General features: G+C 38.5%; 1 protein-coding gene and 1 long non-coding RNA gene across 3 annotated transcripts in view; one reads left to right on the top strand and one right to left on the bottom strand.

Moving 5' to 3' along the window:
• Nucleotides 1–27,970, bottom strand: part of PRKCE (protein kinase C epsilon) — a 300,022-nt gene that overhangs the window by 240,590 nt on the left and 31,462 nt on the right. The window lies entirely within an intron of this gene.
• LOC106029795 (uncharacterized) lies at nucleotides 1,486–14,944 on the top strand. Its single transcript, XR_007169172.2, has 4 exons — nucleotides 1,486–1,604; nucleotides 10,866–10,909; nucleotides 13,036–13,161; nucleotides 14,714–14,944. It is a non-coding gene; the product is annotated as an uncharacterized lncRNA (long non-coding RNA).

Below are 27,970 nucleotides of genomic sequence, written 5' to 3'. Positions count from 1 at the left end.
TATAGTAGTCACAGCAGTTTCAGGGATATCACATGAGAAACTGCTGAATAAGGTATTTTAATCAGTGTTTTTGTTTTGATACTCTTGAAAGTATTCTTTTTTTGTCCAGGTGATAATAAAAACTGAAGTTAGTGACAACAATGACCCAGTAACATACTGGAAATCAAAAGAAAGACCATTGTTGCTTCTTAGTTAATGACTTTTCAACTCTGCATTTTTGTTGCATCAGTAATATTTTGGAAAGACAAGATTCACACCAGGTATAAATCAGTGCAACTCTAGTGAATTCCAATGGAATTGCACCAGACTCCACATACCGTAAGCCATTCTATGTAGTTGCCAAAAAGGAGAGAGAGGAATTGCTCTACAGGAAGGTTTGGCTCATGCTGTCCTCATGGGGAAGAAAAAGTCCATCTATGCTCTTCTTCAAAACCAGGCTAAAAAGGCAGTATGAAGAATGTTTAAAAGGCTGAGTCCAGTTTATTCAGCCATGTCTATTAAGGAGTTTCTGAAACTGCAAAAAGGAAATATATTTGATTTATAATTGTAAATCTTAGAAGTGGAAATATTTCTCTAATAGTAACAGAATCTACCTGGAAGTAAACTTAAAGCACATGAAAATACCAGCAGAAATCACGATAAAGTCACTAAAGTCATAAACGCTTCCTTTTCAGCAGTTACCATTCAAATGCAGAGCACTTTTAGCAGCAATTTTTCCTAGAACAATTTTTCAGCTGTCTTACCCTACTTCACACATTACCAAATCTTGGCCCCCAGTGAGAGTGCAGATGGCAAGCCTGAGGAAGGAAAAGAAGAAACGCAAAGAAAGAAATTGCTGAGACATAGCCCAAATTTTACATCAGTGGTTCTTAATTCCCTTTCTGAAGAATAGCTGTTTGCCCTTCTGCAATGATTTTATACACATTACTTTACACGTTTACATGACAAGTAAACAGTGAAATGAGTAGGACTGTTAAAAAATGAAAAACTAAATTCTTCTCCATATATTGTGCAGACTCTGCAAATTGGGTGTAAGTGCGAGGTTGACAACAGGGTGGGGGGCAGAGTGAGGAAGTCTGCAACCACAAACTTAACAAGGCTGAGTGTTCGCTGTGTGTAGCAGTAGTAGAAAAAATAAGAAAGGAGATTTCTGCTTTTGTCAGTAGGCAGGTTCAGTTCGTTAAAAGAATATGAAATCACAAAACAGTTTCTCCCAGCTTAGCTTGAGCAGCACCTCTCTTTTTAAACAGACTTCTGTTGGGTGTGTTCTCTCCTAAAAACAGGCAAGTGATCATTAAGCATAAAATCAATTCAATCTCAAAGACTATATGAAGACCCTCCCCTCCTTCAAAGACATGCTCAAACAGTGCAAATCTTCTATTTAAAACTGTATCTTTGATCCTCCTCCAGGCTAGCAGTGCTGTGAGACAGCTGCAGAAGAGGAACACCTGGAAAAATACCTGCAGAATGGATAATGTGTCACTGAAGGCAGAGTAGCTGTCAGACCACATCACCTCCAGCCCACCCCGTGCAGCGCTCTCGCAGAGCCAGCACACAGGTCTGTGCTGAAATCTGTAGGACCATAGCTGGCAACAGTTCTGCAGGTAAGCAAGCCCCTTTACCCAGGTAAGTGAAGGTGAGAATGCCTTTACACTGAAACTTCATCTTTTGTGAGCAATTCTAATCACATGTAATTATATTTTATGTACAGGGAATTTGTTGCTTATTTATCAAGATACTTTCCCTTTCAGCCTACTTGGATATCTCTGTTTTTGGTACTTTGGGAGAAGAAATATTTCCGTATTCTAATTTACTACTCCTGTATGTAAACTATCATACTCATTCACAACAAGGTCCATGGCTTTTACCATTACTGTTAGAGCTAACCTTCTTTTCAGCAAAGTAGGCAAATAGTTCAAATGAATCTTGACTTACAGTTGCGTCTGCTTAGGCAGTACAGAAAATCAGTCAGATGACTCCAACCAGACTAACTTAGTATTGTAATTAATTCAGCATCTCGGTATGGGCATTTGGATTTATTATTAAGAATTCCAGATACTCAGTAGGTTTTCTGCAAGATAGCCTTTCTAAAGAAAGAAGCAGCTGGAAGGCGATGCTTTAAAGGGGCTATGGGTACAAAATGCTTTTTCACTTAGTTGGCTCCATCTGTTTGACAAGTTATGAACAGATGCTCCATATCCATCCAAATGCATTTTACCAGTGACCAGAAAAGTCAATTTTTCAGCAGACAAAACATCAGCATCCACAAGTGGAGACCAACCACTTTCAGAACCGTTCCCCTTTGAACTGGAACAGTTTGTACAGAAACAGATGTAATGTGCAACAGACAGAAATATGGGCCATTAAAATAAATGGCTGTTATTTTTCTTTAACCTGAAGAAGGAGTTAGGAAGAAAAGTACACAGAAGTGAGAAAGAAACAGAAAAGAATCAGAAAGCACCTTCAGGAGAAAAGGGGCCAAGCCGTTTGCTGCTGAGCTGCACAGCAGAATGGGGTTGTGCCCATCAGTTGCCCTCGGTTTGTGGCCCAGCTTTTGGGCTTACCTTGCCTCACTTTGCATCTGTGTTAAACAGTCCCTGTTAGGTCCTCTCTCTCTACTCCTAAAAACAAATGAGGAAAGGAGAATGATGGTGTCAAATTGATTATAAATTCAGAGTGTGTGTCTCTGTCAACACCTCCACCTTACGTGTCTTTTCTTAAAGCAAAAATGAGCCCTCGCTTCTCTCTATTCCCCCCGCAAACAACTCTACAATTAAGCAATTTCTTTTCCAAACCACATGCACACCCATAGAAAAAAGAAATCTGCCAGTTCACCAGCCTTCTTCTGAACTGGAGGCCCTCTGTTTTGACAAAATCCTACAATCTTTGTGAAGTTTATGTGTGCCTGAGTTCTTAACGTTCTGTCCTTGGTTAAAGTGCACTTGTGTGTCTCAGCTATCTTGGCCACACAGGCTGCTCGACCCACTCTGGCTGGAGAGTGGGGCTGGGGGCAGCCATGCCACCACCACCCTGGTGCTCCAGGCCTGCTCTGCACCCACAGACACCAGCTTCACACCGACACGGTGAGCTGGCTCTCTGTGTGAAGGATGGCGATCACAGCTGAGAGGTCCCAGAGGAAGGTGATGCACCCCTGCCCGGCCACCTCACATGAAATGCCCATGTCAGATGGCCCCAGGCTGCGTGGGCCCTTTGGGTGAGCTGCCTGTGCCCCTGGACATTACACACCAGGCATTCCTGACAGCTGTCCAGATTCACGTCATCTGATGGTGATGGGTGCTATTCAGCAGAGATCACAATGACACAAATCTTAACTGTGCCTTGATGTCTCTGGGCTGGATGAGGCACAAACTTCCCATCATACGGAGTCACAGTGGTGTCATGACGGCCTGACACCAGAGAGCCACCCTACACTAACCACCCCATTAGATGGCAGGTGTTAACAACTACCAAGTATCTAGACACTGAAGACAGGTAGTCCTATATTCAGGATCCAGATAACCTGAGCTCATGGGTATTAAACAACAGCAATGATTTTTTATCATTATCTTGCTCTAACAGTGAACAAATAACTCTGTTAAAACCAGTGAGATTACACCTGAAGTCTCTTGCCTGGAATTCCTGCTACGACAAAGAAACCCTGCATGTGTCTCATCAGAGACACTACAAAATACTGTTCAAGGTTAAAAAAACAAAGGTACAGTGAAGCAAAGACTGCAGCAATTTAAGAAAGATTTCCCTTAGACCTCAAAAGGTGGGAGAGTGGCCGAAAAAATTGCTGAAGTCCAATTCACCATTATCTCTCAGCAGTGGATGCTGCCTTTTCCAGCGCTGATTCAGATCCTCCACAAAGAGGACCCACACACAAGGAGGCAGCCTTCAGAGAGGGAAGATTTATGAGAGCAGCCTCTCGGAGCCATCATGATCCTGGCAGGAACAGGCAGGGAATGCTGCAGTCATGACTCAGGCTGCAAAGGTGCTGCTTCGTTGTGTTGAAAGAGGCTCGAGTCCCAGCTGCACAGCATAACCAGGCAGAGTATTATGAAGTGTCTTCACGTTTATTGCTCAGCCCCACCTTGCAGCATTATCTGTTATTTGGCAAAAGCAGATTATCAAGAGAATCCATTCTCTGAATGGTTGTTTAAAAATTTCAGAGGGGAAGAGGAGAGACTGAAGATGGTCACAGAGCAGGTACAGATTAGGCAATCTCCTAATACTTCCCAATGTTCATGGAACAGAAAATCCTCCTGTTGAAGTAAAGCAAGATTTGAAGGGACGTACGGACAGGATGAGAAGTATCTGGCTTAACAGAGGGCAATCCCTGGACTTCAAACGAAATTTTCTTTAGTCACTCTTACAGTGTTAATATCTTCCAATGCAAATTTCAGTTTGGAGACTTTCCCAGCTCTCTCTCTGTGAACGATGAGCCAAATTATTCACATTTTCAGGCTACTGCAGTAACTGGAATCCTACCGGCTATCAAACCATGCAATTATTCATGATACCTGTTGCTCTAGCCCCATGTGGCCTGGACCAGTGTCCAAACTCAGAGCTAAAGAGGCAGTCTGTCAGTCACTCCCAGTACCACTTGAAACTGAAAAAAATATTTTCTTAAAAACATAACTTCTATTCTATTGTATTTTGAAAGCCAAAAAGAAAGTGAGAGAGAAAAAAAAAAAAAAGGCAACGTTAAAACTATGACCAGTAGAGATGGAACTTTGATCAGTGGTTTGAAACAGCTTTCTGTGGTTATTGCATGTGTAGCCACAGCAGACCTAACACTGGCTGAGGTTTCTAGAAGTCAAAGGCAAAATACAACCAACTACAAGAGTTTTCACATGGGGGCTGCACATAAAATTACCGGTGCTCGGTAGCAGCCCCATGAAAGAAAGTTCAGGTTCTTTAAAAAAAAGTCTGCCATTAAACTGAAATAGCATTCAGTCAAGCCGTATGACTCATATCTCATTTATTATATTTTAAAAATATTTTATTATAAAGCTTGTGAAGCTTCAGAAATACAACATTACTTTGTTTATCTTGCATACCCAGTTGCAGTATTCTCAATGCTGATACTGTAAGGTTCATACAGAATTAAATTATAAAATTAAAGTGTGGTGCCTTCAGACTCCAGCAAACCCAGCATATTGTGTAATATTTACATTATCCTAGGTCTTATTTGATATGGGGAAAAAAAATTCTGATTAAGTTTTTGTCCACACAGCAATATGGAGCAGCACCAGCGAAATAATTTAATAATACCTAATTCAGAAAAGTCAGACTGATTAGTAGTTTTTACCCACTTTGTTAGTTACCTGCCTCTCTTTCCCCTCTTCTTCTGCTCAGTATTTTACACTCTGAAAGGTGAGGTATGCATCCTTTCTGAAGGGTAAAAGCTGTCTTCTGTGTCATGTGTGTTGAGTGTTTCAGGACAGCCAGAAGGCTGAAATTCACAAAGGGAACAACTCCGTATATTCAAAAACACTTCGGTATAATCTTTTTCTGAACCAGCTTACTGGCAATTGACTTAACTGGAAACTAAGAAATCTGCTGATAAGGAATTTAGTCAAATCTGCTAAAAAAAAATAAAAATCTGAGTTCTTGCTGTAAAACAGCTGTCAGTCATGGATTTTTATGTCCTATTTCTAAGGCTCTCTGCATAAACGCTGGAGCCTGCACTCTCCAGGGTTAGGCAGTATATAGAGCACAATGAGACCTCTCAGCTTGGCTTGAAGATTTTAATTCTGAGATTCAAACTCATTTAATGAAGATGAAATACACATCAAATCTTTTAATAAGCCTTCAGAACACACAACATGATCACAGCCTGCAAAGCTGGTTGGTCAGTGACCTAGCTAAGCAACGGACAAATTTGATGTTGATTTAATTCTGCAAACACCACCCGCAATAATTTGACATGGAAAGATTTACAGCCTTGAAAAAGTCATTAGAAAGGCTGCTCTGCAGTCGGTAAAGACTGAAGGCTCCACCAACGTGGAGCTCTGAATAAGAGGTGAATTCCCACCCAACTGGATGGCAGCTTTAGAGTTATGTTGGCCTATTTCTGTGTAAGCAGAGCACCCAAGTTAACTCCAGCCAAGTCAATGTAGTTCTACTGATAAAGAGCAGGCCCTAAAATTTCCTATAAAGCAACTGCTTCCAGGTAATACAAGAGATGTGGCAGCAAAATTTACATAACAGTTACTTAGCATCATGCATTAAGCAGACCAGTAGTGTATTTCATAACATATCCAATCTGTTGCTAGTAACAACTGGATTTTTAACGAAGTAAGACATCTTTTTATGAACAATCTCAACTTAACCTTAGTGGAAGAAAGTTAATTTCCTCTTAACACTAGGCTCTTTGCAATGGATTTATATCAGTTAGCATTCCTACTTCATGTTTGTTCCATGCAGAGGAATGGGGTGGGGGGAGTTTTTCCTTTCCTACTAAATAAAAAATATGCAGAGAGAGGTTGAATATCACACATCTGGCACAGTGCAGGAAAAGAAATGCAACATGACCGTGGTAAAAACAAAGGATAATACAGAGGGTGTAAGAGATGTTTAATGGAAAAGGCACATTAAAAGTCTGAATGGTCTTCTTGAGTACTCTTTGAATCACAGTTCTGAGTATCAATGTGGGTGAAATTAAAAGGGGGTTCATTTGAAGCATAAAGAGGCTTTATACATGTACTGGTTCATTGGCTCTTTTACAGAAAAATCTAATCATATACTTGGATATAAAAAAAATACCCCTATTGGACTGATTATTTTGTTTCTACAGAACATCCAACATTACAACAGTTATCAAAATCATTATGAGACAGAAACACTTCAAGGGATACAGATTGTCTTCCTTGTGACTATGGCAACATATGCTGTAGGATAGTATTCACACAGTCTTCTTTAGGCATCTAAATTTGGGTGTCTATGCTATAAACCTAGTTTTCTTGTGAAACTGGTTGAGAAATACAGACTTCTAGTTTGATTTCTTCTGCAAAAGTACCTTTTAACTGACTACCTCCATAAGAAACATATTTTCCTAGTTTAGCTCCTAAACTCAGCTACACAATAAAGTATGAATACCCTTTCCTGACTGACTTTTGCTTTGTCTGGCATTCCTGTTTGATTCAGTTATTGCACTTATTTTACTCCCTGTAATTGATTATCAAGGTACACATAGCACAAACACAAGCCTTTAAAGTTTTAGGAAGATCCACTCTAGTCATTTCAACATTCTTATCCAAATTAACAATACTGTGCGCATCAGTTCATCACTCCTCACTTTGACAGCCCACCCAACAATATGCTGAGTGCCCTAAACCCCTACTGAAGTCAATTCTGCAACAAGCAAAATTGCTGTAGACATGCTCCTGCTACTGCTGTAAACACTGCTAATGGCAGTAACATCTCTTTGCTAACAATCCCATTTGGCTAACTTCTTCGTTAAAAGCCTATGGTAAGAATCCTTAAATGCCTAATTATGAACTGACTTTCATCAATGAACATGCTCACTACAATGATTTTTCTGAGACCTGGAACACCTCCATCTGCCACCAGTTCCCAGCCCACTCTGCCATCTAGCATTATAGGAGTGCAGGGACTGCTCCTTCTCGTACTCTTTCCCTTCTTGTCCTTAGCCACCATAAAGACAATGAGAAGCTGAGAGCAGCCATTAATAAGGAAGAAGATTCTTTATCCCAGTAATTACTGCTGCCTTCTTTCAACAGCAGCATAACAAGACCAGGGAATACCCGCATCCCCACCTCTATCACTGAAGCTGGTCCTCTTATTGTCAGTGCTGTTCACAAAGGACCAAACTGTTTTTGGGAACTGTAACTGGAAGAAAATAATACTCAGGATTACAGAACTTTGCTGAACATACCTCTTCCTGCAGTCCTAATTTTTTTGTTTGAATCTTTCTCCTTGGCAACAGAGATAGGGTTGCAGATGGTGAACACACTTGATAAAACATCTTTCATCATTCACATTTAACCAGTATATTGCCATTTCTTTAAGAGTCAAGAGATGCATTACTTCCCTAGTGTCAGTAACAATGTTTGCCATTCATTTTATTCAGAAGCAATTGCAACTGATGAAGAAGATACAGAAACCTACAGATAAGGCTTACATGAAAGGCCTTATCTTTTAGTCAAGGCCCAAGTTCCTTTGATGGTATAATAGAATATTTTTTGGCAATCTGCACTTTAGTTCCATCAACCCAAAGGATAAAGTATAAGCCTCATTCTTTTACTTGAGACTAGCAATAGTAAAGGTCATGCAGAGCAAAGCTTGTATATTTTTACAGGAATGCTCAATGCTTGGACAATCCTCTTCTGTTTCCCTGTCACAAAGGTTAATGCCCCTCGTTAATCTATATACGCATTTATGTGTGTTCATTATCACGGTACCTGAACATAGTATTAAATCAAAAACATAAATAGTGCAGCTTCCTGTGGTGTAGCTAACCCATGCCTGAGTTGGTGAGAAAAGCCACTGAGTTAAAGCCATGTTCTGCTTATGTCTACGAGCTATTTTCCTCAGCTATGTTTATTATTTTACTGTCTGCATTACAGCATTCCCTGTGCAGACTTGCTTAGTGTCATACAACCTCACATCGTACATCAACTTGAAGGTTCCACCTCACCTCATAAAGTTCCCATTTTCACATCAAATTTTGTAACAGAGTGCTACAAACATCCCACATCCCAGCCTGAGTTTCTCTCATTCAGAGACTCCTGCACAAAAGGAGTATTTGGCGCATCGCACATGCAAGGTATGCAATCACACCTACCTCTCTATTTTCACTCTCTACAGAGTGTCAGCTTCCCAGCTTCTCCCCTTCCTTTGCCTTCTACTGCAGTGCCAAAGCCTACACAATATCAAGGGGAAAGAGACCATTTTTCCACTAACCAACACCAGTTTTTCTCGGAATATTCAAAGATTCAACACAGAAGGAAATCATCATGCAGAAAGTGAACTTCCTCTGTAAGCCATCTGATCTGATCCAGTTTCACTGAGACCGTTGATATTACAAATCTCATAACAAGTCAAAACTACAATACAAATCCTCTTTGCTCTAGGGATGAAACTTGCATAAACAGTATTACAGATGTCACATGAATTTGAAAATGTCCCTAGAGGAAACTAAGACCCAGTTTCCAGAATTTGTCTTAATTTTTTTTCCCTCTGTACTGTTCAGGGTATCATCTAAATTTACCTACCATAATTAAAACATTCAAAACTACATCTTTTCCAAGATAGAAAAACACAGTTCTAGCATATCAGCAGTGAAATAGACCTAACAGGGACTTTGTTCAGAGGTAACTGTTTACATAACAATCTGGGTTACTTAAAAGATTTAGGAATCTGCTAAAGGATGACAGCCGCAAATACTGAAGAAGGTCCTGAAGCTGGGATTTTTATCGATCTGCAATACAAAGGCATAAATTAACGAAAGCACTCTGCCAACTGGCCTTGAAGTCGTTACACTAATAAACACAACAATGAGAATTTGTTTCTTCCATTCAATGTATCTGTACTTCTTTATGTTTCCAAGTGTTATTTTGTATAATTACCAAGATGTTTAAAGTTTTATTGCTAGAACATAAACTCTTGAAGTTAGCTGACACTTATCCTCATTTTAAGGATACCAGTTCCTGTTTTCCCTATCTGACTCTTTTTATAATCTGGCCAGCTATAGGAAATACATCTTTTTTGACTCTCCTTCAATCCCTGTTTTGTTGTTTGTCATTCCTACTCTGTCTCACTTTTCCATGAATCATTGCAGTGAAATTATACAACTGGCTAACCTACTTGTCATAATGCTACAACTTTTCCAATGCAAAGTAGGAGCTAAAACAGTTACAAAGCAATGGAAAGAGAAAATGAGTCTTAGACAAATTAAGAGATTAAAATTCATGCTAAGTTTTGTGTATTTTGGTGATTACATCACTTTATTCGCAAGTAACACTTAAAAATACCAAAAGTCTATGAATGATTCATGGAGACAGAGCAGTAAAAGGACTAATTCCACTTATTTCGACAAGAGCAAAAGAAAAAGAGTGGACCAACAGTTATGGAGAGGCTTGGCTTTAACACATGTCCATTCCAAACTGCCTTTTTTTTTTTTTAACCTAGAAACTCAACTCTTTGTCTTTTGTACGTAGAATGCATATTTGCTTCTCAAAATACTCTGATAAATCAGATTTGAAATCTTTTTATAATATCTGCTCTTCACAGCCAGTGTTGCTTCCCAGAAAGGGGATGAGAAAGATGAGTACCAGGATCAGGAGTACCTGATGCAAGTGGTTCAGCTAATATGTCAACATCTATAGCCTATCTACTTCTTGCTGAACCCAGGACTGCTCTTTGATAAAAATGTAGGAGAGGAGTTTCAGCAGGGAATACCTGCATGTGTCTTATACACCTTCTTATTTTCAGGATGATACAGTGTACCAGTCAGCACTACTCCAAGCTACATTCATGTCTCACTGCTTCCCAGGTACACAGGATGCAAGTATGTCATCTTTTCCAGGAAAACATAATTCAGAGAAGAATGTCATAGGTAATCCTGGCTTACTCACAGCTATACTAACTCCATGCTCAGGGGTAATGTATTTACACACATTTTACCAAGAGGTCTAGCATGTGGGGATTCTTAATCTGTACTCAATTATCACATAAATTTTTGATCTGCCTCTATTTCCTTAACAAACTTGGCTTGCTCTTTTTCAGCCTCCAAAATTACCAAGTACTACGATACCATGGTGATGGGAAAAAACAGACACTGAAAAAGACAGATTCTGTTCTTTTTAACTGAAATGCAAATTCCTTGTTTCACACAGGAAATTTTAGTCAGAATGACCACACAGACAAAATCTTCCCAAAGGTGAGTTTTGTGAACAGTTGACTTAATGCAAAGCTGAGCTTTGTCCCAGTATATGTAGAGTCTAAGCAAAGAAAGAATGAGACACTAGAAAAAAAGAAAATTATATGTAAAAACAACATTAACTGGGATCAGATTATACTAACGTATACAAAAGAACAAAGAAATATGGAGTGGTCGGAAAATTATGGTTGCATAACTGTTATGGATCGTATTTAGTGAATCATGTCTTTCTACAAAACAGTTGGAGGTCAGGCCTATTGGTAACTTGCATGAGCATGTTATAAGACTGGCAAAGCATGGAACATTCAATTCCTGCAACATTTGTCTTTAAAGTGACAGAGCTATAATGTAAGAACAAAAACCACCATGCAGACAAATCAAGTGTAGTTAGTGGGAGAAATTTCAGAGATCAATTAAGCATTGCTTAATGTGTGGTTCTACTTCAAATGCTTGGGCTCCAGACAGTTACACAGAAATTTCAGCTTTCAGTTTCACACAGTTTCAGTTGTGTTTATATAACATACTTTTTTCAAAGTTTCTAGCCTTCAAGCCCCTACCAGCAAGGCCAAAGCTCGAAAATATGAAATACAGAAGTCTTAAAAACTAGAAGACAAATAAAAATTCTCATAGTCATTTAAAATTTCCAATCTTTAAGACAAATTGCTTGTTCTTTGCAGTCTTGACTTACAGTTGGAGAGCAGAGACTAGCAGTAAGTAGCACTAGCAGTAACATTGGCAGAAATCAACACAGTGTAAATCAGCATAAGCAAGACTGAGTGTCATCCTTCGTGACACAATATTCAGCCAGCAACCATATATGTGATCTTCAACAGATATAAAAGCCAAACCTTATTCTTTACTTATCACTTGAGCAAACAGGAAGCTGGAGGAAGAAAAATCAGACAAGCAAGGCACGAGGAAAGAAAATTGTCTCTGCAAATTACTGAAAGTTGAGAGCTGCAGGAGCCCCTGGTACCATTATCCTCCTTTGTATGGAAAACTTTCTTTTTAGAACAATTCAAATTCAGTGTCGTTGCTACCCTCTAACACAAAATCTCACACAGTGTTTTGCATACCAGCTCAAGATCTCCATAAATAGCACCATGCAAAAAAGAACAGAGCCATCTCGTACCCCGTAGGTGGCAAATGATTAGAAACTTAAATATATTGCAAGTCATGTCTAATATTGGTTTACACCAGACATAGCTACACAGCTGTCAGCATACAAACCAGTAAGTTCGTACCTCTGTTTCTGCAACCCTGTGTCAAGCAGCATCTGCTAACAAGTTTAGTCTCCTTAAGAAGGATTTAAAATATTTTATCACATGAATTGAACATTTTATCATGTGGATTTCAGAGTAATAGTCCTTTTGATTTGCACACAGCTTGAAAACATGTCAGACATTTCTTTCAGTATCTCTTGCCAGCAAGCTATGGAAAATGGATTTTATTTCAGGCATTCTGGATTGTTATTGACAACAGAATGGTTTTTCTGCCTGCTATATGAGTTTCCAGGATCCCAGATTTATCTCTCAATCTCCACACTTCTTGTTCCCTAGCAGCTTGTGTAACTTACCAGTGATACATTCCTCAGCATGGGCTGTCAGTTCTGTACCCATCTGCAGTGACGTTTTTAAGTCACTAACAAGATGACCTCATCAGCATCTGTTCTTGCTGTGCCCGTGTGGTGCCATGGCATTTATTTTTATTTTTTTACCATGAATTCTTTCACGTGTAAAGTAATGTTAAGAAGTTCTAAAGTAACAGGTAAAGCAACATTCTAAAATTGTTTCAGTGACTTTTAAATTATTGACACATGACATCACATCACATCTGACTACAAAAAAAAACAAACAAAAACAACAAGAACAACAAAAATCAGGGTAAGAGCTTGTTTTACTTCTGATTCCTTATTTTCATCCTTTTGTTTTTAGGAGAGGCTCTCCTGTATAGCATGCTACTATGTGTGATTTTCCCAACAATTTAGGAGCAAATCTGAACATATTCACATCTCTAGCTCATCTGTATTTTGGGTCAAAATTAGTGTCCCATTACTTGAAATTTACAGGATTCATTTTCGTTTCCATAAAGCTTCAGATAATCTTTGATACGGATTTTATTTCCAGGAAAACTGTGCGTGCTGAAGGCAGAAAGCAAAGAAAAGAATGTTTCCAAGAAGCCATGAAGATGCTGACATGCAAGATGTAGGAGGAACAAACTCAGAAAAACACTACAGGAGAACACAGATGATGGTATGACAACACATGCAGAGAAGGCAAATCTTACGTAGTATTTACAAGGGTCCACTGGAATCAACTTTCATTGCAAATGTATAGAAAAAGAAAGCAGACCAAAGCCTGCATCAAGGAAGGGGCAGGAAAAGGTATACTGCATTGCACATCCCTGTAGGCATGGCTAGCCTTTGAAAAGTACAGCATGATCTCCCCTGCGTCACTGTGGCCCACTAGCTGGTATCCAAGGGGAGGAAGGGGAAGAAAACAACCCACCAACCACCTGTCCCCTTTGAAGCATCTGGTGCCAATATTTGTAAGAGAGAGCCTTAATTTTAAACCCCCAAACATACAGACAGATTGTCTTTTTACTCTCACCCACCCTTAGAGAACTGCCTCTGTCATTGTTCGGATCTTTGGGAGCTAACTAACAGCCACTCAGGTAAGAATCAATATGTATTTTTCCTTTTCTCAGCCCTGGAGGAGGTACGTACAATATACTACACCATTAGCACACACACCAGTGTGTGCCAGCTATCTTGGTTGAACCACACAAAGCTTAGCCTCCTCACACAATGGTTAGTTAGTGCATTACATACAAGAGCGAGAGGTAAAAAAGTTGCAGTTGAGTACACACAGCACCTTTATCTCATCAAGCACTAAATGCAGGAGCATACTCCATAACCTCAATACTGTAACCATATATTTCTATAACCAGCAGAGCACAGCAATCAGCTCCAATCCATGCAATGCGGTTGTATGGTGATATATTTGCATTAAATGTCATGTTCCAAATTGGAACTGGCAAGCATCTTAGCCTCACACAACAATGCCATATGGAGTTACATCTGATATTGCTTGAGCAGAACTCCCTTCCTATCCAGAATACATCAAACAGTGCCACAGATACGCTATGGCATTTAAATAGTAATAATGCGGATGTGAGGGCTAAATTAAAAATGTGTTGCATATTAGAATCAACTTGTGGACTAAGATAAAAAAAAAAGGGGGATTCACTGGCTTTTGGCAGCAGAACTTAAAGATATGTACAAAAAAAAAAATTACTTAATTACCTATATGTCAGCTTTCATAGTGGAACAGTTATAGGACTAAAGGCCCATCAAAGTTATTAGCACAGAGAGAAAAGGTCAACTAGCAACAAAGATTTTGTCACAAGCAGATAAAAGAGGAGCTGTGCACTAGAAGTTGCACATCAAGTAAAACTGACAGCAGGGCTGTGCTTTCTGTCAGAAATGGCAGCTCCATTTCAGACACTGTTTTATATTGTACTGATGTAAGTTTTGTGCTTGTGCAGGTCAGGTTGATGTTTTCCACTTGCATGAAGAACAGCCAAGATGCATGTGCTCCCTCACCAACGTGCTTCAGCTCCAATCAGCTAGGGTCACCCACAGGGAAAGAAAAGTAGTTCACATCTCTGATTTTACTATTTCTACAGAATCAGTAGTTTATACAGTTATAGTGTGCTGTGACTTTGATCAAAATTCAACCATTTTATCTCTAGAAAATTAAGATTATCAGTTATAACATATTGCAATAATTTTCTTTTTTCTAGCACCAGACCATTTGCCCAACACATGCGATAAACTAAGGTTTGATGAGCCATCAGACAGTACTACTCACTGCAACCCACAGCAGAATTTCAGAGCTGTTGTGCCACTGGAGTCCTGTTAGCAATTGACAAGGTTGCTGTTATCTCTTGGGAAGTCTGTTTTCAGTGGAGCTCAGGTCTACAATCCTGGACAACAGAACCAAAAAGCACAGTCCTCCCACAAAAATGATACCATTGCTTTCATGAAGAAACACATTCAAAAAAAAAACAACAAAGGTTTTGTCCAAGATTCATTTACGCATTGTTTTTTTCACAACCTTTTTTATTTCACATGCTTTAGTTTTAGTATGTGGCACAATAAATATTTCAAGAAACCTACAATGACTAAGCATTTGGTGGGTCAAATACCAGAGGTTTTTCTTCAGTTCACACAGATTCACTAATGACTCCCCTGGGAATGCAGGTTGAGTGAAGACAACAGGATTCCTAAAATAGTTTATTTTTTTCCTGGAGCACACTGCTAACTTTTATTTGCAACCTGCTTTCTGAAGGTCCTCAAAGGTCAGCACACTTCCAAGATGTTCTCTTCCACCAATACAGAAATAGGTATTACTCAGCCCTCAACACAATGTGACCACTTGCGTTATTCTCTACCTACTCTACAGTACCTCTGGCCTTCCAGAAGAACAAGCCAAACCTGATTCCACAACACGTTTACAGAGATCCCAATTTAATGTATTTAACAAGGCAGTTTTCCAAAGCTCCAAATGAAAAAAAAAAAAAAAAGTTACCCTTACTCTTCAAGATATTTTATAATTGTTATTAATACTATAGCTTCAGCTGTTCAAACCATTCAGAGCATTTAGAAAACAGGAATATTATATTTTGCATAGTACAGCATGCCCGTGCCTGCCAAGTGCTGAGTTCCTTCAGTGAAGCACAGAATTGACTGGTCACAGGGACCAACTGACCAAGCCAACCCACCCAAGGCAGGGACGCAGCAAAATGATCAAACTACAATAGCCTGTTACTTTGTCACTGACTTTAGCCACACCATCAAAGCTCCCAAGTATTTGGATAGCTTCTGAGCAGAAGCCCAGGGACAGCAGTCAATCTAGGTAAGACGGGTTTTCATCATGCTGCTCATTAACGCAGAGATCAATGTAGACACCCCTTGAGGCAAGTCCACACAAAGATAAGCCTTAAATGTCAGAAATGCAGAACTCGCCCAGCTCCTTTCCCATAAGCTCTGTCGCAACAGTTGGCTTCTGACAGAAACGTCCTGTTGCCTGTCATCAGGCTTGCGTTCTTCAGGGCAGCCAAGCCATCCAACCGTGCACGGTACTGTGTGGGGAGTACCTGAGGTGGAGGAGCCTCAGCTGCAGAGTTTATTCTTTCATGCTGGTCAGACTTCCATTTTGAAGATACCATGTCATTTGGATACTTTTTAAAAATTTCTTTATTTTACTTGGGGACTCAAGAAATAAGTAGGAGATGGCAGTTCTCTCAACTGGCTTGTTGACAACTTCCTTTTAAAAGCTTTAATCATATGCACCCAGACAACAGAATAACAGTGCGATATTAAAAAACGACCATCTAAGGGTGTTCTTTTCTCTCTGAATAGCAGCAGAAATACTTTCTCCGTATGAGGATAGCTCATTAGGCACTATGGGTGTGTTGAAGATTTAAAAAGCTTTAGAACATTATTTGTGTTCTTGTGAACTTTCACAAGAAATATTTCACAAAAGAAATTATTCCAGGAACAGATAACTTCCTGCGAAGCAAAATAATGGAACAAAAGAATCTCCAGTTTCCATGGGAATGTGATCCAGGCATTAAAACAGAAGTGTGCCGAGCTCAAGATGCCAGTGTGTGAAGCTTGTCAAGTGATCATTTTCACATATTTAGGAACTGTCTCATAAAATATGCATTAAATACAACTTGTCTGTCCATTAAATCCTTTTGACATTTGAGTGGTTATCATTGAACCATACCTTCTCGTACAAATTTTAACCTAACTTCACTTATGTGTAATATTTCTATGAAAGTCAATGTAATCCATCAGTCTCTCAGAGGTTCTACTTTAAAATAGCAGGTCTTTGCTGCTGAATTGCTTTGGACTAGACCTGGCATCTCTAATTTTACTGCCTGATGCAAAGATCAGATAGTTATATTCAAACCCGACCAAATTATATTAAAGTATGTTTGTGTGCAACTACTGCTACTTGAAGAGACAAGATCTGTGCTTGCTGGTTATAAATAACCAGACATTCCCTAACCTTCAACTGGAGGTAGGTCAAAGCTACAGCACTCCAGCACTGATAGTAATATATACGAAGTGAGAAAAACAGAGCAAGGACTTAATGGTCAAATTCTACGTTGTAACCCGGTATATTAGAAGCAAGTAACAGCAAGTTTAATAGCGTTATGTGCCATGTAAAACCCTATTATCCTCAGGCAAGTAGGGAAAACTTTTGAAAAGCAGCTAATGGTTTTGGATGGCTCATATATTGCAAGCCTGCAGAAGGAATCTGAAAGAGGCTCAATTTTCAGAATATAAATACTTAAAATGTCCTGAAAGATGTCCCAATTTGCCAGTCAAAATTTGGTCTACCAGTCACAAATTCTGTGGCTCAGCAGTGGAGCGGCTAAGTAATCACTAGCACTCTCAGTCTTATAAGGAATCACAGTCCAGGGATGACACCAGTAATTGACACTTTTCAGTGCAGTTCTCTTTTGTCTCTCGTTAAAGTATACAGCTTCCAAAATCTAGAATTTTCCCAAAATACTCAAATAGCAAAAAGTTAAGTCACATAAATTTCACAGACCACCTGATTTTTTCATCCATTGATTGTCTCCATTCTTCTTCCAAATAATTCATCATGCACGGCAAGACGTATAAACAAGGGTCAAATTGCTTGCAGTAATCAAGAGCCAATTACATTTTAGCAGATTAAATTTATAAACATATAAAGGTTTTAATTTTACATGAGCACATGTAATAAAATTACCTTGGAATTTAAAAGTACTAATTTCACTTCTGTTACATTTCTTAACTCTAGCTGCTATGCTACTAGTATATTGATCCATATTTGTAAACAAATTTTCAAGAATGCTTAAGCAATGTATAAGTCCTATTTGCAAAAAGAAACAACTGAAGTGAACAGGACATATATAGCTTTAAATGGTGAGCTCTCCTTGCAAACCAAGATGACTCTAAATTATTCTAAAATTATTCTAATTATTCAAAAATGACCTTATTGTCCTCTCAGCCTTGTTGCTGTTTGTAATATTTTGTAATAATTTTGTAATATTTTGTAATAATGCTATGGGGTTTTGTTTGTTTGTTTGTTTTATACTTTTTCCCAACTTCCTATCCTCTCATGGCTAGGCTGTTTGTACAACTGCTTGACCTAGAGGCTCAAACCAAGCTTGAGAGCTTCATTAGACTACGTGTTTGCACAGAACTTGGAAACAGACAGAGGAAGCCATATCCTCCCTGTTTTAAACACAAAAACTAGGACCAGAAAACTATAAAATTAAATAGGCAAGGTGCATTTGAGAATCTGGTCTGAAGTTATTTCCTACATTTATAAAAGATATCTCCAGAAATGGCAGAAATTAAACTCAAAATTGCTGGTTTCCCAGCCTATTGCCAGAAATATATTTTTTTTTATTTCTGTTCTCATGTACTGTTCTCACTTCTACATTAGTGAATAACTTTTTTCTTGGCAAAACCTCTTAGCATAATAATTGTATGGTGTGTTGCTTCCGAAGAGTGGAGGTATGGGGAAAGGACATCTAATAAGACGGCAAACTCTTTACATCTTCCTCTACAACCTGCACATCCTTAAAGAGAGAAGACAATCTCAAACTTATTTAATATACTAGCCCAACTAAAAATGAATTGAAAATTAAAATAAGAAATCTCACTGCATTGCATCTACTTAATTTATTCCTCTCTAACTACCCAGCATCTGTTCCTCTTTGTTCTGAGTTTACAAAAACTAAAAAAGAAATATCAAAAACTGCATCAAACTATCAATGCTTTAGTATCAGTACCCACATCTACAACACTTTACTAAAAAAGATGGCCAAAGCCCTGGTTGCATTCCCAAATGAAAAACAAACCCATTTGAATAAAGGATTCTCTACAAACAAAAGGTAGCTGCTAGTTGCTTATTAAGAAGATAATGACTAACAAGCAGGTAGGATTAAGCTGTGCAGAATCTGTGGTTCTATTTTTGGAAACTGCAGCCTCAGGCAGAATGCTGAGGTACTGTGAATTACATGAATTATGCTAACATGCTTCACAGTCGCTTACTAGGCATGCTTCCTATTATCTAGACAGGATAAGAGTCTAAAGAACATCTGTACAGACTGAATGAGAGCCAAGACCTCAGTGGATGATCCTGCTAACATCAACTTTTTGTTGAAATTAGCCGGACTAGACATGCTGTAAGAAAACTAACAATTTGGAGGCTGACTCTTCCCAAAAGAAATTATTTTAAAAGATAGTTTAGAAATGCCAAGTAAACAAACAAATGGCATTATGTTCACTTTTGGCAGGATGCAAAAGATAAATAATCTGATCATGTGGAAGAGGAACCGACTTCCAGTATAAATACATATTGTAATCTCTTTGTGTTATAAAAGGAGAAAACGGATAGGATTTAGGTCATATCCTCAACACCACAGAGAACATTCAGAGATAGGCCCCACATCTGAATTCCAACACAGCCCCCCTCCTACATGATTGTAAGTGGGACCACAGTTTCACCACTTCACACTTCTTCCTGAGTCACTGGGTACGACTGCTGATGCCATCATTAGCTCTCTCACTGCTGCTTTTTAATGTCAGAATTCAGGTCATTGCTAATCACTGGGCATCTCTCATCAGACTGTTCAGAACACATTTTGTTACATCTCAAGAAAGGATGCAGAGTGGAAGTTGCAGATAGGACCCACAAAAATATTTCAGAACATAGTAGGACTCATAAAAACTCTGGCAGTAGAGATGAAATCCAGTTTGGTGGGATGTAGAAGAATCCTTGGAAGAATGAGGAGAATGCTTAGACTTAGAGAATGCAAAAACACACCTTGTTGTCAGCAAGGACAAGGAAAGCATCTGTCAACTCTATTATACTGGCTTACAAGAAAAATTCAGGGAAAGAAAGGGCAAACAGAGGAAAAGAATCTTTCACCCAAAATAACCATTACATTACACTGGGTGACAGACAAGTCTGGCAAATGAAGTTCATCAGATTCCCAGTGAATTGCCATCTCCATTTGCGTGTACAGAAAAATCACACCATTCTTTTCTTCTGCGATGGCTTCACAATGTAACTTATTCATATGAAAACGGTAGATACCACAGATGTTTTTTTTTTTGTTTTGTCTTTTGCTCGTGGGAACTCTTCCAAAAATACAAGCAAGTTCCTCTGAGAAACTTTTTACCCTTAGCCAACATTGCAAATGACACAGTTGATCCAAGAATTGAATTTCTAATATTGTAAAGCTAACTCTTCACTGAGCTGGATTTACAACATATCCTTTACACCCAGAGGTGGGAGTTCAGGACAGACAGCATTTTTGTAACATTTGAAACTGGGAATCATGTCCATAACATCTATATCCAATGCTTACATTAATACCCATCTGTTCAGATGGCGTGGTGCCTACTTTGAAGTCAGCAGAACCTGTGTCCTAGGGCACAGATGCCAAGAAGTTATACATGATTTTCACAGCAACTCTGTAAGGACCCTACATATTGCAGAAAGGTTATTTTTCCTCTACATTAACATAGAGGCACTGCCATCGGAGATGCTTGAATGAACTTCTTTAAAACACAGAACAATTTTCAAAAATGAGTGAAAGGTGACAGAATGACTTCATGGGGTTTCTGGCTGCTAATTATTGTAGCAGCTATAATAAAAAGATAGCGTAAGGAGAAAATAACGGCTACTGTCTCCTTCATTCTCATGTGGGCATAAGGGAGAGAGAAGTTGTAAAGGCAGAGATGAACGACTCAAAAACTTACACGAAAAGATAATCTGAGCTGTGAACATAACCCAGACAGGGCTCTGAACATAAACGAACTCAGTAGCTACAAGGAATGGGTATCGAAAAGAAGAGCTTTTTACATCTGATACTGTCTCTCAATCTGTTAAACAAACACATGCTACCTGGAAGAGCAAATGTACTTCAACAGTACAGAAGGGACTTCAACAATGTAGGAGGGACTGCTTTTCAAGACAAATTTTCAACTTAAGTATATGAGAAATTCTTCACAAAGTAAAATGGAAAGAAGACCATGGCCTCCACAGTACATGTTAGTGGATCCAAACTAGAGATAGCAGGAGTCTGAAGTCATGGAGATGAGGAATACCAAATGCAATGGCATGTGGCTCACAGGACAGACTGGGTGAGAAAGCTAAGGGAGGTTCTGGTTGGAAGCAAGGATCATGGCATCGCAATATTAGAATTCTGTAGCACACTGAAGGAAAAAAAAAAAAAAGTAGTAAAATCTGTTAAATATTAAGGACACGCTTCATGTAGGAAGTTTAACAGTGAACAGAAGAAAAACATTTCTGTTCCACATGAAATTCATAGGTCTTGTCAGATACGCACAACAACAGCATCTGTGTGGCATCCTGTGAAATCACTCTTTCTAAATGGCATTCTGCAGATGAAACAGAATTTTTTGGCTACAGTCTTATGTAGTTTTGAACCAAACTTCATATCCACTCATATCTCCACATGCACAAAGTACTGACTAAAGCACCAACTGAATTACATGCCATGTGTGCGTCAAATTAAAAACAAAAACCAGGAAAACCCACCTGTAACTACTTCATAAAAAAAGTAAAGATATTTTTCAGTTGTTTAAAAACAAACAAAACAGAACTATTGTAAGAGTAACTCGGAGAATATCTGCACATCCATAATTCAGAAATACTGCTTACCACAACCTATTACATTAGTTAATTCTTTTAGCATTTAGCATTTATATTACACCTAACACCAGATTTCCTTAAGGTTTGTGTCATCACACATTACTATATCTTGAAGGGATACATCTTGCCACCCATGACAACCAGGTCTGGCAGAGGAGTTCTTCCATCCACCAGTATAAGTCTGATTCTCCCTTTCCACAGTTCGACCTCTTTCGGGTTTTGGCCTAGATACGTACTTTTATGTCAGCAGCAATTTTTTTTCGTGTTGCATACTACCTTCCCACTAGGCCTGTCTGTACCTTGCCATTACTATCCCTCTCCACTACCACATCTCATGGCCTCACATCTCACCTCAGCACCTCCTCCTTGGGCCTCTCCTCAAGAGGAGTACTTCCAGACCCCGCCACCTCCAGGATCACGGTCTCACAGCCTGGGTGGCCAGCTGTCTGGTTAATCACGTTGGGGAGAAAAAGTGGGTCCCTCCACTAATGGGCAAGTATGCATAACTCAACTAACGCCCATCTGCTGCAGTTGTGCTGCAGCTGCAGCTCCAGTTGTGCTCCAGTTGTGCTGGAGCTGCAGCTGTGGAGTGACTTGGAAAAGTGTGTCACAGTTCCCCAAAATTTAGAGGAAAATGCAAAAGAAAGGACTTTAGGGTGCCTTCTAGTGAAGGGCATGATCACAGCAGTTCACTCTGCAGCCTAGCTGGATTCATGAACAAAGGAGAGATGTACTGACATGTGGGGAACAGCGGAGACGAGACAGTATACCTTAAATTGGGATCACTCTGATCCTCTGCAGATAAAACACACAGTAGTCCTTTGCCCACTTATTTGAGATAGCCAGTCTTTCATCTAATAGAAAGTTCCGGAATAAAGTATTTTCAGAAAGGTGATAAAAAAGGAAAGAAGAGACAGAAATTTTGCAAAACCAACACCTATAAAGTGCCAAAGAAAGGTACCAGGGAAAGAAGGGAATCGTAGAGAGCTTAAGTGTCTTTTGTCACAGTCAAAACAAACGAACAAAACAAACAACATTTTCTAACCCTGGATGATACCGTCTTAGAGCATATCACTGCCAGTAGAACCAGGGTTAATGACCTGACCCCAAAAAGAGCAGTTAGTTTAACAGCACATAGATACGGTACACCTAAGAAGTGTGAATGACTCAGGAAGTACCACCATAATCTGGATATGTCATGTTGCTAACTGTGACATTTCTCAAATCTTAGAAGGAAAAAAAAAATCAGAATCAAAAATATGTTTCAAAGATAAATAAAGATTTTTTTCCAGCTTCCTGAGCGACGACCAGAAGCCCAGGGATAACAGATTCATGTAGCTAGGCAAGGTAGAAGCAAACAAAACCCTTCAATTCCACTGAGAGATACTAACACATCATACATGCAAGGATTCCTACCATAAACTTAATTTTCCATCTCTGTGAATTTTCCTATCCCATCATGGACAAAATTGTTACACTCCATTCCAGAAACAACCTTGTCACCACTATCTTGCCACCACTATCATGTCATGTTCTTGAACTTCTCTCCTTAAATGGCTGGAATGGCTTCTTTCTAACTCCCAGTATTAATTTTACTCACGACTGCTACGTAACCATTTGTTTTTGTTCTAATACTATTTTCTTTCCTTGGTAATCAAAGTGGCCTAAGAGCTAAGACTATTTAAGGCATAATGAATGCAATAATTGAAGGAAGTGCTGTGATTACCTTATGTCAGCATTGCTCTTTAGAGTCCAGTCACTAGTATAGAACTGGTTTAACTGGCAGTGGGCTTTGGTGCAATCCAAAAAGAGCTTAAACTCATTACTCTGGATTCAGCAAAATATACTTTTGGATCCATAAAGACAGATGAGATTGAAGTCCTCATCTTTATACAATAGAAAACTTCCAGCTTCGGCCAGGATCTTACTCAGGAATTTGCCACTTAATCACTTCTTGTGTTCTCAAACTCCTATATTTATTCAGGTTATGTAAATTGGCCTACCCTATGAAACTTTTCAGATGACAATAACAAGGATCAAAAATTTGCAAACATTGCTATTCTTGTTCCAGCATGACTTGAGAAGTTCTATTCAAGGTCTTTAATTTCTTCCAATGATGTTTAATGCCATTTTGTATGATTAATTATAGATAAAGAGCTTCTTACTGTATCCTAATGCTTAAAGCTATTTCAGCTAATTAATGAAGTACCCTATTCATCAAGACTTGAGAAAGAACTTAATTTTACAGATGTCTGACATTCAAAACCTACAGTTCAGGACAGTCATTTAGCTTTCTTCATTTGAAGAAACTTGATTACTGAATACCTTAAGAAGTGAAAGCCAAGGGCAACTCATTCAGGATTGTTACGTTTTTCAGTAGAATCCTGTAAAAAGTTTCAATGAGGCAGCTTAATCATCAAAGGTACAGATTCATAGTGCCAGACTCTATCGATATAGATCATACACATGCTGCTTTGGCTGAAGTTTTCCTTTCTAAAATGTAAAATATATTATGAAAGTTTTCTGCATTACTTATTTAAATAATCTGTACTAAAAAATGCTCTGACCCAAAGTAAAAACGTTTTTATTCCAAGAAGGTGTTTTGTGTTTTTGTTTTGTTTTAATTTCCAAAGTAATATATATTAAAATACACAAATACACAACAAAGTCTTATATACAATTTGAGTCTTATGTTCTGATCAAGACAAAAGTAATTGAATAATAATTCTAGCTTGCTCTCATTCCCAAACAAAGTACTTCTGCTGCTCAGCACAATAGCTTTTGCATATTTTCCTTCCAGCTACAAGGCATAGTTTGGAGCACTACAGAGTTTAAAGCACACGTGTGTGAGATGGAAAATATCCAAAAAATGTCATGGTCTAGCTAAGTGGTACCAAATGTGCCAAGAGGTTGAAAACCCTTTTGTTAATGTCCTGAGATATTGTGTGCACCTCAAATTCTTTAAAGTGTGCAGAATCACCCTCCTAAAAGGAGATGGTCATCATCACTTGGTTTAAAATGTACTATCTAGCTTGCCTTCTCATTGTTAAGATCTTTCTCAGAAATACGCTTTTTGAACCTCTTCAGTTATTTCTTGAAATTGTCATAAACACACCTTTAAAAGACACCACATATTAATTGAGCTGTTACTGAAATCCTCATAAGCTGCAACAGCAACTACTTTTATGGCACACAGAGGCATCCTATATATTGCTGTGTTGCCTTCCAATAACCACCTTATTTTCAAGAGTGCTTTACTAATACCTAACCTTTCAGTGAAATAATTTTGCATTAGCAAAATTTGCCATAAGCTATTTACAGTATAACTACTATTGCATAATATTATCTCTTCTTACATTCCAGTCCATATAAGCTTTTGAATTCTACACCACTGTACTGAATCTGCACTATTGAAGCCAATGACAGTTTTGTTACTGGACCTACAAACATTTGATTTTGCACATGTAAATATGTGCAATATAATAATTGTATAGTAAGGTACACAAGTTAAAAAAACAAACAAAGAAACAAACAAAGAAACAAACAAAAACACCAAAGAACATGTCATTTTCCCAAAAGTACTTTCTGCAAATTGTTAATTGTTAATATATTATTACAGTTAGGTGCCATTGCAATAAGACTGTAGTTGAATTCCACATATTTTCATGATATTATATATATTATTCTCATACCATAATTCAACAAGTCATCATAAGCAACATAAATACACATAAATTTTAACTGAACTTGTGTATGACGTATACTGACATTACTCATAAAATATATTAACCAATACTTTCTCTCATACTATTAGCCAGTGGTAACAGATGTCTATTTGACATGCCAGGCTGCCTGTATATATTGGTATAGAAGTGCCTGAAATTTTTCAAAAATGATGAATAATTTAATCAAGTTACAGATTGTATCTGTTACATTGGTAGAAACCCAGCAAAGTGCTTCCAGGATTTGTATTGTAGGAAAAATACATTCCACACTAGAGTTTCTTTTTGGAGAGCGGCTGCTAAATGACTGTCATGGTTTATTAAGCCAAATTACATGAAGTATGTACCTGGACTCCAAATGAAACCAAACAACTCCACGTAGCTGACTAATATTTAACATGTTAAGTGCAAACCCCTGTTTATTGTATCATTTTATCTGAAAAAAATATATCAAAAAGAACAAGCAGAATAAAAATTAAGCTACTGCTTAATTCAATTCTCTTTTCTATCCAAAGTTTTCCAGAGAACACCAAAAGTGTCCCAAAGTGCCAGAAAATATACGTAAAAATTAGTTAACCCAGATACGTCTTTTGCTATCTACCTATTTCACACCTTCAGAAAGGAATTTCAAGCAGAAATTTGTACGCATTACCTTGCTTGCTATGTTAGTTTAAACCCATTTTTAAAATGTGTGGTTAATATTTGGGTAGGTATCAAACATTGTAGTCAAGGGAGCTGCAATATTTAAATTTATAATAGTAAAGAAGGTACAAATTGTGAACTCTGCAGCTGTTACAGAATTACCAGTGAGCGAGCTGCAGTTGTCTTGCTCTCTTTTTGTTATCAGCAAAAACAGGAACACCTTCAGTCTCACTTTGTGCTAACCATGCCACGAGACAGTTAGTGGTTTTAACCTCCCACAGTCAGCAAGCACAGCACTCTATGTGCACAGAATGTGTCTGGGAAACAAATACATAAAAAGTTTTCAATGTAGAAGACTATTCTAGTGAAGATACAACTGGAACTGGTTGCAATCTGCCGTGTTGATATAAACCCAAGGTCTCCACTGCAAGTAAGTCACTGTAAACACTCCGCTATTCCTTGGCACTGAGTTGTGGACTCCTACTCTGATTCCTTCCCACTACAGCTGACACCCTTCTCTTAAGATACTCAGTAAAGGTTTTTTTTCAAATGAGTCAAGTTGAGCAAAACTCATTATTAATTGTAACTGTCATGTTTAATTTCTTGCAGGGTGTGTCCTGTATCTCCCCTGAAGCCAGAAGGAATACTTCCAAAGGTTAGTTCTACTCAACGCAATTCAACATGGAAAATGTTAAATATAACTAATTTATTCACAAGATAAATATTCACACATTTATTCACCTAACGAATTATTGACACAGCCCTTCTGCTTTGAGAAGGCAATCTGGGAGGGAAACAACAAGCTATCTGCTCAAAAGAAAGAGCCTATGAACCTGATTTATTAGCTCAGTGATGCGAAGAGTCCATGTTTCTGCAAATTAAACCACATTCAGCCACAGGTGTGCAGGCAAACCCCACAGCTACAAAGCTCTCCTAGCTCTCAGTCAAGAACATCTAGATCCAGCTACATTTTTAAGAAGAAAAACTGGTATGTGAAATGACGGTAAGGGTGCCAAGCTATCCCAGTCAAATTTGAACTCAGGCATGAAGTAGAAAAAGTCAACAGAACCATCACTGGAAGAGCAACGCAAAGGACTGCTACAACAGCAGCCTTCATCTGCTGTGTATCTGGCACGTGCTTCCCAAAGAAGCACCAATTCAGACTGAGAATGGGAATCCAGTGAATACTGCACCGGAAGCATGTCCCCCCGCAGTCTTTTGTTTCTGTTTTGCTTAATAACTACATACATGCATGATTTTTGCTTCCAGCTTCAGAATCCCTTTCATTTTTATACCTCTTGTATCCTCTCTTATGGAATCTTGTAATCCTTAACTCAGTGGAAATTACACACAGAATCCATTGACAACTACACTACTGCAGATGTTACTTCCAGAAAAATATAAAGTCCAATATTTGCCATAATCAAAGTTCTCACTTGTTTGTGTTGGCAGACTAGGATGCTGTTCCTTGATATAAAGGGGAAATAGCTGAAGATCTCTGCTTACAGAATCCCACAAAAGTTTCAAGACAGGAAATGAAGAGTATTTTAAAAATTACTTTATAACATTGATGTGAGCTAGTAGCTTTTACCTGAAGCAAGAAGTAGAAATGCTATGCAACTCACCAGTATTTGAGCATACAAATCTAGAAACAATGAATCACTGCAGATCCTTCAATATGAAAAGCAGTGAAAATGAAGAGTGAAATCCTGGTTCCACTGAAGGTCAGGCAAAACTCCCACTAATCAAAAAAAGTCCTTGAAGCTCTGCCATTCACTGCACTGAAAACAGCATTTCACTCAATATTGTTCTTAAAAAAAATAAATAAATAAATTCAAATTCCTGGGGTGTCTGAGAAGTTGTATTTTTTAGGAAATTCTTGCCAAAACAGTTCAGGATACAACAGTATTTTTCAATTCCTGCCTCACCAGGTATTTAGA

Source organism: Anser cygnoides, chromosome 3 (assembly GCF_040182565.1).
Source record: "Anser cygnoides isolate HZ-2024a breed goose chromosome 3, Taihu_goose_T2T_genome, whole genome shotgun sequence".
In the NCBI taxonomy this organism is placed as follows: domain Eukaryota; kingdom Metazoa; phylum Chordata; class Aves; order Anseriformes; family Anatidae; genus Anser; species Anser cygnoides.
This window is presented reverse-complemented; position numbering and strand designations above follow the sequence as displayed.